Source organism: Dasypus novemcinctus, chromosome 24 (assembly GCF_030445035.2).
Source record: "Dasypus novemcinctus isolate mDasNov1 chromosome 24, mDasNov1.1.hap2, whole genome shotgun sequence".
Lineage (NCBI taxonomy): Eukaryota > Metazoa > Chordata > Mammalia > Cingulata > Dasypodidae > Dasypus > Dasypus novemcinctus.
Window position 1 is genome coordinate 20,122,102 of NC_080696.1, and position 13,170 is coordinate 20,135,271.

The 13,170-nt window shown below is 40.9% G+C and overlaps 1 protein-coding gene and 1 pseudogene across 2 annotated transcripts in view; both read right to left on the reverse strand.

The window, feature by feature from the left end:
* The window catches only part of NKX2-2 (NK2 homeobox 2), a 163,812-nt gene that overhangs the window by 32,159 nt on the left and 118,483 nt on the right, over positions 1–13,170 (reverse strand). The gene's annotated exons all lie outside the window — the stretch shown is intronic.
* LOC101429656 (ubiquitin-conjugating enzyme E2 E1-like) lies at positions 9,249–10,807 on the reverse strand (annotated as a pseudogene).

Below are 13,170 nucleotides of genomic sequence, written 5' to 3' on the forward strand. Positions count from 1 at the left end.
AACAAATGAAAGTGCATTCCATGTTAATGGCTTGGAAGATTAAATATCATTAAGAAGTCAATTCTTCTCAAACTGATTTACAGATTCAACCCAATCCCAATATAAATCCCAGGAGCTTTTTTTGCAGAAATTGAAAAGTCAAAATCAAATTTATTTGGAAGGCCCAAAACAGTCAAAAATGTCTTAAAAAAGAACAAAGTTGGGTGACTCTTTCTTTTAAAGCAAATTATATAGCCTGAGTGGTAAAAATGGTACGGTACTGGCATAAAAATAGACAGATTGACCAATGGAACTGAATCGAGAACTCAGAAATAGACCCTCACATCTACAGTCAAGTGATTTTTGACATGGCTGCCAAGCCCTCCCAGCTGGACCAAAACAGTGTATTCAACAAATGGCATTGGAAAACTGGATAGCTTTATCTAAAAGCTTCTACAAAAATTAACTCAAAATGGATCAAGGACCTAAACATAAAAGCAACAACCATAAAATTCCTAGAAGAAAATGTAGGAAAACATCTTCAATATCTTTTTTTTTTTAAGATTTATTTATTTATTTCTCTACCCTTCCCCACCCCCCACCCCGGTTTTCTGTCCTCTGTGTCTATTTGCTCCATCTTCTTTGTCTGCTTCTGTTGTTGTCAGCGGCACGGGAATCTGTGTTTCTTTTTGTTGTGCCATCTTGTTGTGTCAGCTCTCCGTGTGTGCGGTGCCATTCCTGGGCAGGCTGCACTTTCTTTGGCACTGGGCGGCTCTCCTTACAGGGCGCACTTCTTGTGCGTGGGGCTCCCCTACACAGGGACACCCCTGCGTGGCCAGGCACTCCTTGCGCTCACCAGCACTGCGCGCGGGCCAGCTCCACACGGGTCAAGGAGGCCCGGGGTTTGAACCGAGGACCTCCCATGTGGCAGATGGACGCCCTAACCACTGGGCCAAGTCCACCGCAATCTTCAATATCTTGTGGTAAGAGATAGTTTCTTAAATTTTACACCCAAAGCACAAGGAACAAAAGAAAAAAAAATAGATAAATGGAACCTCTTCAAAATTAAACACTTGCACCTCAAAAGACTTTGTCAAAAGGGTGAAAAGGCAGCTGACTCAATGGGAGAAAATATTTGGCAATCATATATTGGATATATCAAATATATAATGATTTCATACAACTCAAAAATAAAAAGGCAAACTATCTGATTAAAAAATGGGCAAGCGGGAAATGGACTTTGGCCCAGTGGTTAGGGCGTCCGTCTACCACATGGGAGGTCCGCAGTTCAAGCCCCGGGCCTCCTTGACCCGTGTGGAGCTGGCCCATGCACAGTGCTGATGCACGCAAGGAGTGCCCTGCTACACAGGGGTGTCCCCCGCGTAGGGGAGCCCCACACGCAAGGAGTGCACCCATAAGGAGAGCCGCCCAGCGCGAAGGAGGGAGCAGCCTGCCGAGGAATGGCGCCGCCCACACTTCCGGCGCCGCCCACACTTCCCGTGCCGCTGATGACAAAAGAAGTGGACAAAGAAACAAGAAACAAGACGCAGCAAAAAGACACAGAAAACAGACAACCGGGGGAGGGGGGAATTAAATAAATAAATAAAAATAAATCTTAAAAAAAAAATGGGCAAGGGACTGAAGACAAGTTTCAAAGAAGAAATACAGATGGTTAAGAAACATGAAAAAATGTTCAGCATCACTAGAAATTAGGGAAATGCAAATCAAAAACACAATGAGGGGAGCGATGGGGTGAGCAGGTGAATATGGGAGATTGTAAGGTACGTGGTTTAAACTGTAATGTTGAGAAACTCGTTAGAAAATATAATAAGGAATAGTTACTTGTTTAAGATGTTTGATGGGAGGCATCTGGCACAGGGTTCACCTGGGACAGGCTTCTAGGGAATGTGTGAGTGCTCATCTTGTCATATTATATCAGTGGTTGGAGACACATACAATGAATGGGAAAGTGTTGTACCCTTATCCCAGGGTGGACTAATGCTATCAGACAGAGGAGAGGGTGTCTCTAGAGAGCATGAATGGCTCCCAATGGAGGAGGATAGACTTGAGTGTCACGCTCTCAGCATTGTTGTATCTATGAATCTTGTCCTTCAAGCACTGAAGCTTGGTTGTACTGTGGGTCCTGAGGAGAGGGGAAGAGAGGAATAGAATAGGTAGAAGTGTGGGTAACTGGGAGGCAATGGAAGTACAACAAGATCATGCAATGATGGATATAAGCCATGTTAAATTTCACTGAAAATTTATAAAAGTGTATAGTCTAAAATGTAAACCATAATGTACACCATAATGTAACCAAAATTTAGAAAAGTTACATTCTAAAATATAAACCATAATGTAAGCCATAATGGAACTATGGTTGGTAGCTATGCTTCAATATGTATACACCAGCTATAGCATATATAACATCCACATGTAGAAAGATCATTGCTGGGGAAGTGGGAAAAGGTTTTAATGTTGGGTATATGGGAGTCCCCTATTATGTATATGTGACTTTACTGTGATATAAAACTTTTTAGAAATAAAATTTTTAAAAAAAGGATGTAGACACTGAGGAAGGAATGGAGGAGATTGCTTTGCTACTGTACATGCAGGGCAACACCTATTACTGTGTGGAAAAGCAAAACATCAAAAACAAAGTTTTATAATTTTTTGGTAAGATTTATTTTTTATTTTTTTATTTATTTCTCTCCCCATTCCCCCTCCACCCCAGTTGTCTGTTCTCTGTGTCCATTTGCTGTGTGTTCTTCTTTGTCCACTTCTGTTGTTGTCAGTGGCATGGGAATCTGTGTCTTTTTTTCTTGCATCATCTTGCTGCATCAGCTCTCCGTGTGTGCGGCACCATTCTTGAACAGGCTGAACTTTCTTTCGCTCTGGGCAGCTCTCCTTAAGAGGCACACTCCTTGTGCATGGGGCTCCCCTGAGTGGCACGGCACTCCTTGCGCACATCAGCACGGCACTCCTTGCGCACATCAGCACTGCACGTGCGTCAGCTCCACATGGGTGAAGGAGGCCTGGGGTTTGAACCAAGGAACTCTCATGTGGTAGACAGACACCCTATCCTTTGGGCCAAGTCTGCTTCCCAATTTTTTTCATTTTTAATACCCCAATTTATTTTTTACTTTATTTTATTTTTTCTAAATTATTATATATTCTATTTCTAATCATTAAACCTGTCAATACTATTTCATTTTCCTACTAATTGAATTTAGCAATATATTAGGCTTCACTTTTGAAGAAGTTTTGGATCACAGAGGGGTCCAGCTATGGCAGGGGAGGAGTACTGATGTGGGGTGTCATTGATGGGGGATGCATGCATGGGGGTAGTTCTCCAGGGCATGCATATAAGGGTATATAGATATGTTTGGATGTTCGTTGTTGGGTATTGACATGGGCAGTAGAGTTTCACATGACAACTGAGGGAGTGCTGAGTTCTCATTCCGGGAAACTCTGTCACACTGTCCAATGAAGCAGCAACAATCCCCCAAGTACAAGGGCAAAGACCAGTGAAGAAGGATGGTCTAATGATGAGCCCTTGATACTGATGATTATGCTTATGAGCCTGTGTGCATCAAATTTGAACTAGGCCTAGAGCTGCAGGGTGCCTAAAAGTTACTTCCTGAGAGCCTCCATTTTGCTCAAATGTGGCCTCTCTGTATGCTGAACTCAGCATGTAAATTTGTTACCTTCCCCCCAGCATGGGATATTACTCCCAGGGATGAGCCTACCTGGCACCAAGGGATTACTACCAAGCACTAGCTGGTGATGCAACTAGAAAAAGACCTTGAATAAAAGGGGGAAATGGTAAAGACAAACAAGTTTACATGGCTAAGAGACTTCAAAATGAGTCACGAGGTCATCAGAGGTGTTGCACTTATGCACGTCTCAGTAGGACCCCAGAAACAGCCAAAGTAGATACAACCCCAGGTACTGGTTCTCCTGAGGGCTATGGAGACACACAGGTTCTATGGTCATGACAGATTGGCTCTGGAGATCAGTGCCTTGCCAGTGGGCCCTACTTTGGAACTTGTGCTCCTGAATGTGATGGAGTTGGACTCAGATGGGACCTCTTTACACATGCCTCTTCTGTGGTTGGTGCTTAAGTTTATGTATGCTCAGGAGACTTGAATTGCTGGACTGGCCATGTGCCGCTTGGCCCTGAGCCTCAGCAGAATTGCAACATCTACTTTCCAGTTCGTTGGACTTACCCAGGTCAACTGATGGGGAAGTGAGAATGGTCAATCACCACACCAGGGAACTGAATGTCTACAACTGCAAGCGGAGAATCACATCCATCAGCCTTGTGGGATCTAAGTCACCTCTTGATTTAGAGGTGGAGTGGACATCGCCATCCCAAAGTTTACAGGATGGAGGGATATAACATGGATTGGATTGGACTTGCTGGTATTCTTCTATAGAACTGTTGCAACTCTAGCAATGGAAGAAATTGTATCATTGATGTGGAGACGGTGGCCATGGGAGTTGCTGAGGGCAGGGAGAAGGAAGGAGAGGGAGGAAGAGGTGTGATATGGGGCATTTTGGGGACTAGGAGTTGTCCTAAATGATATTGCAGGGACAGATGCAGGACATTGTATATCTTGCCATAACCCACTGGATGTACTGGTGGAAAGTGTGAACTACAATGTAAACTATGGTCCATGCGGTGTGGTAGTGCTCCAGGGTGTATTCACCAAATGCAATGAATGTGCCTTACTGATAAAGGGGTAATTGATGTGGGAGAAGAGCAGTGCTGGGGTATATGGGAACCTCTTATATTTTTTAACGCAATGTTTTCTCTGATCTATTTATCTTTTAAAAAAAAAAAAGACAATAACAAAAATAATAAATAAATAAAAAAACAAAGGAAAAAAAATAATAGGGTGTGTTGGGGGAAAAATATACCAAATGTAAGATATGAACTATAATTAGTAGTAAGATTTTGATGATATTCTTTCATAATTTGTAACAAACGTCTCACAACAATTCAAGGTGTTGGTGGTAGTTGATGTATGTAACCCCTGTGTGATGTTATGCTTGTTTGCTTTGTAAGTTCACAACTTTTACTATATACTTACTGTTTATGTATGTTCTTGTATAAATTATATATTAAAAAAACAAACTAATAGGGTGGGTTGGGAGGAAAATACACCAAATGTAAGATACTTTGGTTAGTAGTAATATTTTGAGGATGCTCTCTACTCATTAGTTTAAAAGTGTTTCACAATAATGTAAGATATTTGTGGTAGGGTGAGGTATGAGAACCCTGTATCATGTTTTGTATGTTCATTTTGTAAGCTCAAAAATATTAGTATATACTTATTATTTATGTATGTTTATGTATGAGTGATATAATTCAATAAATTAAAAAATATGGGGCAGCGGACTTGGCCCAGTGGTTAGGGCCTCCATCTACCACATGGGAGGTGGGCGGTTCAAACCCCGGGCCTCCTTGACCCGTGTGGAGCTGGCCCATGTGCAGTGCTGATGCACGCAAGGAGTGCCCTGCCACGCAGGGGTGTCCCCCGCATAAGGGAGCCCCACGCGCAAGGAGTGCGCCCCGTAAGGAGAGCCGCCCAGTGCGAAAGAAAGTGCAGCCTGCCCAGGAATGGCACCGCCCACACAGAGAGCTGACACAACAAGATGACGCAACAAAAAGAAACACAGATTCCCGTGCTGCTGACAACAACAGAAGCGGATAAAGAAACAAGACGCAGCAAATAGACACAGAGAACAGACAGCCGGGGTAGGGGGGGAGGGGAGAGAAATAAATAAATAAATAAATCTTTAAAAAATATGAAAAAAAACTACAGTGAGATATCATTTCACACCTATTACACTGGCCACTATTAAAAAGTCAGAAAACTGTAAATGTTGGAGAGGATGTAGAGGGAGATAGGAATGCTTATTCACTGTTGGTAGGAATGTCAAATGGTACCTCTATGAAGGATGTTTGGTAGTTCCTAAGGAAGATGAATATAGACTTGCACATGATCTGGCAATACCATTGCTAGGTATATGGCCAGACGAACTGAGGACAGTGACACGAAGACATCTGCACACTGATGTTCACAGCTGTGTTATTCACAATTGCCAAGAGTTGGAAACAACCCAGGTGTCCATTAACTGATAAATGGATAAGCAAATTGTTGTGTATATACATGATGGAATATTATGCAGCGGTAAGAAGAAATGAAGTTGTGAAGCAAATGACAACATGGATGAACCTGTAGGGCATTATGCAGAGTGAAGCAAGTCAGACACAAAAGGACAAATACTGTATGAGTGCACTATTATGAGCTAAATATTTAATGTAAAGTCATGAAGTTAATAATAAGAACATAAGTCATCAGAAAACAGAACATGGGTAGAGAATGGAAAGCTGAGAGTTAATCTGTGCAGAATTGGTTAAGAAGATGTTTGTAAATCTTTAGAAATGAATGGAAATGGTGAGAGCACATCAGGCTGTTTGTGATTAGCAGAGCTTTATAGAAGTAAGACAGTGGTGGAAAGGGAAATCATAAGGACATTTATATTACTAGAAGGAAAGCTGAAAAATGTAACATGGACTGTATTACATAGTGAAACCTTGTGTAAAATATGTGCACGGGTGATATTGCATATGTAAGTCTGTTTTTTATAAAATATAAATACAAATAAATTAGAAAGAACGAAACAGAATAGCTGCTATGTACAGAAGGGGAAGCATAGAGAGAGTGGGAAATTATGAGTTTTGTTTGTTTGGTTTTTGTTTATTATTATTATTATTACAGGAATAATGAAAATCCTTTGGGAATGATTGGGGTTATGAATGCACAACTATGTGATTATACCGAATACCATTGATTGTATACTTTGGATATATTTATGCTATATTAATATGTGTCAATAAAATTGATTTGTTAAAAAATCACAAAATACTAAAAAGTAAGCAAAATATCTGAAAAAAATGTGTCTTAAAAGTGTGATCGCTTTACATTGTAAAGAACACACACATGGGAAGCAGGTATGGCTCAAGCGATTGAGCTCTTGCCTTCCTCATGGGAGGTTTGGTCCTGGAGAAGATGAGCAAGACAGTGAGCTGATGTGACATGCAGGTGCAGAGAGCTGAGGCAACAAGGTGACATAACAACAGAGACACAAAGAGGAAAGATAATGAGAGACTAACAAACCAGGGAGCTGAGGTGGCTCAAGCCATTAAGTGCTACTCTCCCACATGGGAGATCTCAGGCTAGGTTACCAGTGGAAGGGAATAAATAAATAAATTAAACTAATATATTTTTAAAATGCCCTCTGGAAAAGACAGCTGGAAGGGCAGTTTAAAAAAAAAAGAAAAAAGAAAAAAGAGCACATACCCACTATCCCTGTACACACATGGTAAGTAACAGGAATAGGTAATTTTTCAAAATAAATATAAAGGACAACTATTAATAATTATGTGAAAAATTTTAGACTCCTATGTAATGAAAGAAATTTCAGTTAAAATAGCAATGAGATGCTATTTTGTTTATGAAATTTGAAAAGCTTAAAATTTGAAGATGCTATTGAAGGTATGTTGAGACTGGACACTTCATAATGGATGGTAGGAGTGTAAGTTTGTACAACCAACCTGGAAAAGGATTTGGCCATGTGTACTAAGATCAGAAAATATTTGTAGCCTTTGACCTGATAATTCTTCTAGGAGTTTATACTGAGCAATAATCAGAAATGCAGGCAGAAATACAGAACTGTGCACCGCAGGATAATAATTTTCTGCAGTCATATTAGCAGTGTCATTATTTTGTCTGTTATAAATACAACACATTATGTTGTGTCTTACCAAATATCAACTATTAAATAATTAAAATTGTAGTAATCTGCAAATTTTGGCATCTTCAAGACTTACCAGGCATATAAAAGCTGAAAACGCCATTGTTTTACAATCTTTCACATTGTGCCAGTTAACATTTAAAAGTTTCCAAGTTATACTACTTCATATTTCTTTGAATTTGATTTGGTAAGAGTATAAAATATGTTTAATTATAGGCTAAAAATAATTCTCCTGACCAAAGACAAAGGCATACTCAGGTATCAGCTTTATTAAATAACAAGTTTTAAAAAATATTAGATGTTACCTAAGGGTATGTAGGATCTCATGATTCATTTTTAAAAAGGGTTGTATTTCCTGTTTTCTCCTTCTTTGGATTTTCTCTTTAAGCAGAGGTAGAGGAGGATGTGATAGGGTGTTATAGATTGAATTGTGCCCCCCTCAAAATATATTCAAGTCCTATGCTCCATCATGTGAATGTGACATTATTTGGAAGTAGGATCTTTGAAAATGTTGTTAGTTAAGATGAGGCCAAACTAGACTAGGATGAGCCCTAATTCAATATTCCTTAAAAAGAGAAAAAATTTGGACAGAGAGAGAGAGAGCACCACATGATAGAGGCAGAAACTGAGTTATGCCACAAGTCATAGGACATCATGGATGGCTAGCAAGCCTTTGCAATAACACTACAGACTTCAGAGGAAGCAAGGCCCAGCTTATATCTTGATTTGGACTCTAGCCTCCACAACTGAGAGACAATGCATTAAAAAAATTTTAATATTGTTTATTAGTACAGTAACACATGCAGGCTTAAATAGTCTACAACATATAACCAAACCACTGAGCAACTCCTATTCCACACCTTACAGTTAACAGCTTAAGGTATTTCACTACAGGTTTTGACAAGTCCTGATTCAAACCTTTAACCTTTTCACAATAAAGTAGATTGGCATATAAAATAGAACACACACTACTCATTTCCTATATGGTGTCTTATAGCCACACATCCATTTTATGTATAAGAAAAAACAGTCTCTAAAAACTCTGTTAAACACTAATGTTCCCTCCCAAGAAGGGAAAACAAATTCCAATTTTTTTGTTTAAACAAAAAACTGTGTAATCTTAGAAAGACTTCACATAAATGGCCATGTGTGTAACCTGTACCAAGTGAAGCTGTTTTAGATTTACATCCTATAAGGGACTGAACTGAAATATACATTATTTTCTGTGCTACATTTCAGCTAATATTATCTTTTTTTTTTTTCAAAAGAGGCTATTACCAATTCTTTCTACTGTAGCAAGATACCTTACGTTACAACAAAATCTTAGGAAATAAGACTGAATAATATCTGTTATAGAAATACCCTTCTCTTTACCAATGCCTACCCTCACCCACTCCTTCAATATCATATGCAGACAAATAATGTAAGAATTGTGAAAACCCAATTTATGTAGCATATATCTCGGTCCACTCTCTGGCCATTCTGTCATGTTCTGCTCTGTTGTCCTATACTGAGGGGCAATACTTTCCACCAAGGGATCGGCAGGATTATAGTCTGTAAGAAGTGACAGAAAGGAGGACTTTAGAAATGGTGAGTACTGGATTCCAATTATCTTTCAATATGTCCAAGCAAATAATTCCTTGACTCTATTTATTTATTTATCTATTTATTTATTTATTAATTTATATCTCTCCCCTTCTCCCCCTGCCCCCCGCCACCCCAGTTGTCTGTTCTCTGTGTCTGTTTGCTCCGTGTTCTTTGTCCGCTTGCTCTGAAATCTGTGTTTCTTTTTGTTGCGTCATCTTGTTGTGTCAGCTCTCCTTACGGGGTGCACTCTTTGCCCGTGGGGCTCCCCTACGCGGGGGACACCCCTGCACAGCACGGCACTCCTTGCGCGCATCAGCACTGCACATGGGCCAGCTCCACACGGGTCAAGGAGGCCCGGGGTTTGAACCACGGACCTCCCGTGTGGTAGACGGACGCCCTAACCACTGGGCCAAGTCCGCTTCCTTCCTTGACTCTTAATATTACAGTGAGAGATTCTTGTCCAAAATGTAAGCTTAGGAGACTTAAAGGGATATTCTGGTGTAAAAGTGATATCAAGGAAGAAAACACCACCTTCAAACAAAGAGCCTGAAGGCCCCAGAATGGCTGATCTCCATTCAAAGATGTTATCGCTTCGATCCCATGTGGCTGATGGATGGGACTTTCTTGTTTGCAGTTGTAGACTCTCTGGGTTCCTTAGTGTGGTGGTTGTCCATCCTTACCTCCTTGTTAGTTGTCCTGGGTTAGTCCAAGCTGAAGTCAGGGAGAGGGAAAAAGAGGTGTGATATGGGGACATTTTCATGACTTTGAATTGTCCTGAATGGCATTGCAATGGCAGATACAGGCCATTATATATCCTTCTATAACCTACAGAATTGAGTGGAAGAGAGTGTAAACTACAATGTAAACTATAATCCACGCTGTGTGGCAATGACCCAAAAATTGCGCATGGGGCTCCCCTACGCAGGGGACACCCCTGCATGGCAGGGCACTCCTTGCGCGCATCAGCACTGCACATGGGCCAGCTCCACACGGGTCAAGGAGGCCCGGGGTTTGTATCACGGACCTCAATTGCAATGAATGTACCACACTAATGAACGAAATTGTTAATGTGGGGAAAAGTGGGAGGTGTGGGGAGCGGGGCATATGGGAATCCCTTACATTTTTTTATGCAACATTTTATGTAATCTAAGTATCTTTTAAAAACAAGTAACTAATATATTTAAAAATAAACAAAGACGTTATCTCCTTCGGGACCAGCACTGCAGTTAGGTAGAGGGTCTAAAGTGATGCCCACCACTTCTGAATCCTCTTGGCATTGGTGGAGAGTAGTCTGGAGTTTTTGCTCACGTTGACTAATCTCATTCTTCTTGGGGGTATTTCTTTCTTTTCTGGTTTGCTGGTTGGATGACGAAGATGAAGAGAAGCTGGCACCGGCCACGGAATCATCATCAGACATAGTGAACCTCCCACCCCACCCCTTCAGTAGCCCCCTTCTTTGTGTCTGGCTCCTCTGTGCTGTGGCTGCAGCTGTGCCTGGACACTTGGGTCTCCCTCTGGCTGGGAGAGAAGTGGAAGTGCAGCAGTAGCAACTATTAAACAGGCAATGGCTTCCCCCAGCCACAGGTTCCAGGGACAATACACTTTCGTTGTTTAAGTCAACTAGTCTGTGATACTTCACTACAGCAGCTCCGGAAAACTAAGTTGGGGGTGTAGATAAAGGCACTTCCTTCTCCTGCTCCCTCATCTCCTATTGCTTCCCAACTGGAAGCCAGAGGGCACAGGAACCCAGATGAGTGGCCCATAGAGGTCAGCTATCCAGGACTTAGAGCAGATCAGTGCAGAGAAGGATGGAAAATGGGTCTGGTGGCAGGGAGGGCACACTGAGAATAACTAGCACAGAGATGAGGGACTGTGCTCATCTGTTCCTTGTGGACAAGCATTATTACTCTCCTTCCTGCTCAGCTGTACAAACTCAAACTTTGCTTCTGATCTTTCAAGTCAGGAAGGCAATCTTTGTTTCAGAGACCTCTCAGTCCCAGGTCTCTCTATTCCTTTCCCCACTTTATCTAGAAGGAAGGATAAAGCCCCAAACAGAAACCAGGTGTTGATGACCACGGAGAGGAAATCTATGTCTGTCACAAAAGGGACCCCACTAATCTTTGAGAAGAAAATGCTAATCTATAGTATGTAAAGGAGTAAGGTCCGAGTCCTAGCCAAGCTCCCCAAACTCTCACCTAATAACTCATTAATGCACCTTAATTATGATTTCTGGCTGCTTAAGAAATTATAATATGAGAAAATTAATAACATAATTCTCATCAATATGTGATCCTGCCTCCCCCTCTCATCTCAAAGGCCCTAGAAATAACTAAAAGTTTTATTTAGTATAAAGTCACAGGAAAAGGATCAGAGGTAATGAGTGGCAAACTGTATTTTCAAAACACGGCCACAAGAGTATCTCCCTTCCCATTTGCTCTTGTTGCAATGTAATCTTGACATTCCTCTATCCAGTGCTGAGGAATATATCTTCTTCCCTTCAACCTGGATGGGCTTTTGTGACTCAACCAATAGAGGACAGTATAAAGGATATCACATGATTTCTGAAACTAGGTCATAAAAATGTCATACACTTCTGCTTTGCTATCTTGGAATCCAACCATCATGTTGTGAGAAAGTCCAAGTGGTCTGTGGAGGTCTACGTGGAAGGAAACCAAAGTCCCTGGCCCACAGTCCCAGTTGAGCTCCTACCTGATAATAAGCACCAAGTTACCATCCCCATGTGAATGAGCCATCTTAAGAGCAGATCCCCAGCCTCCAGTTGCACCTTTCTAGATAATTCCACCTGGAGCAGAGATGACCTGTTCCTATCCAACCCTATACATATTGCAGATTTTTGGCCAAATAAATGATTGTTGCTATTTTAAACCATCAAGTTTGGATTGGTTTGTTATGCAGTAGTAACTGGAATAGTGATGAGTCCTTGAAAGATGAAAGGTAAGTGGAGTTGACCAAAAGAAAAAACAGTAACCCAAGGTATTCCCAGAGGAGGCCTACTGCAGCATGGTTTGTACCTATGACCACCCTGTTTTGAGCAATGAGCTCTGGACAGGATTTCTTGAGTTTCAGAACTGGAAGAAGCCAGGCATCTGCCCACTCCTTTCATGAGGACACAGGCAGCAGAGTAGAAGGAAGGAAATAATGAAAATAATAAATGGAAAAAAGAAAACAAAAACCTAGGAGAGTAGTTCAATAAAACTCAAATCTGTTTCTCTGAAAATAGTAAAAATAGACAAATGGCCAAGAAACAAGGAGAATATCTGTTACAAATGAAAAAAGAGCATATAATTACAGATGCAGAGACCATGAATTCTAAGTGAATACTTCTGGCAATTTTATACCACTAAATAAGAAATGGTGGGTGAAATAAATATTCTATAAGATAGGTATAAAGTTGAATGTATTCCTAAAATGATGAACCTCAGTTTTTACAAGAAATATAAGGAATAGAGAAACAAATTTAAAGAAACCACTAAGGAAATAAATACACAAATGCAGAATGTGACCCAGCAGCAACAACTAATCAATGGCAAGAAAGAGAAAGGGAAGAGGATTGTCCCAGATAAATGAGGCATAGATCTGAGCAACCTAAAGGAAGCCCGATTTGAATAAGCCAACTGTAACATGAAATTTTTGAAACAATAGGGGAAATATGACTATGGACTGAGGATTAGATGATATCAGAAAACAGGGCTGGAACTAGAGTGAGGCACTGAGGTGCCCAGGGTGCAAACTTTAAATAGACCCTCACTCTTGGCTGTC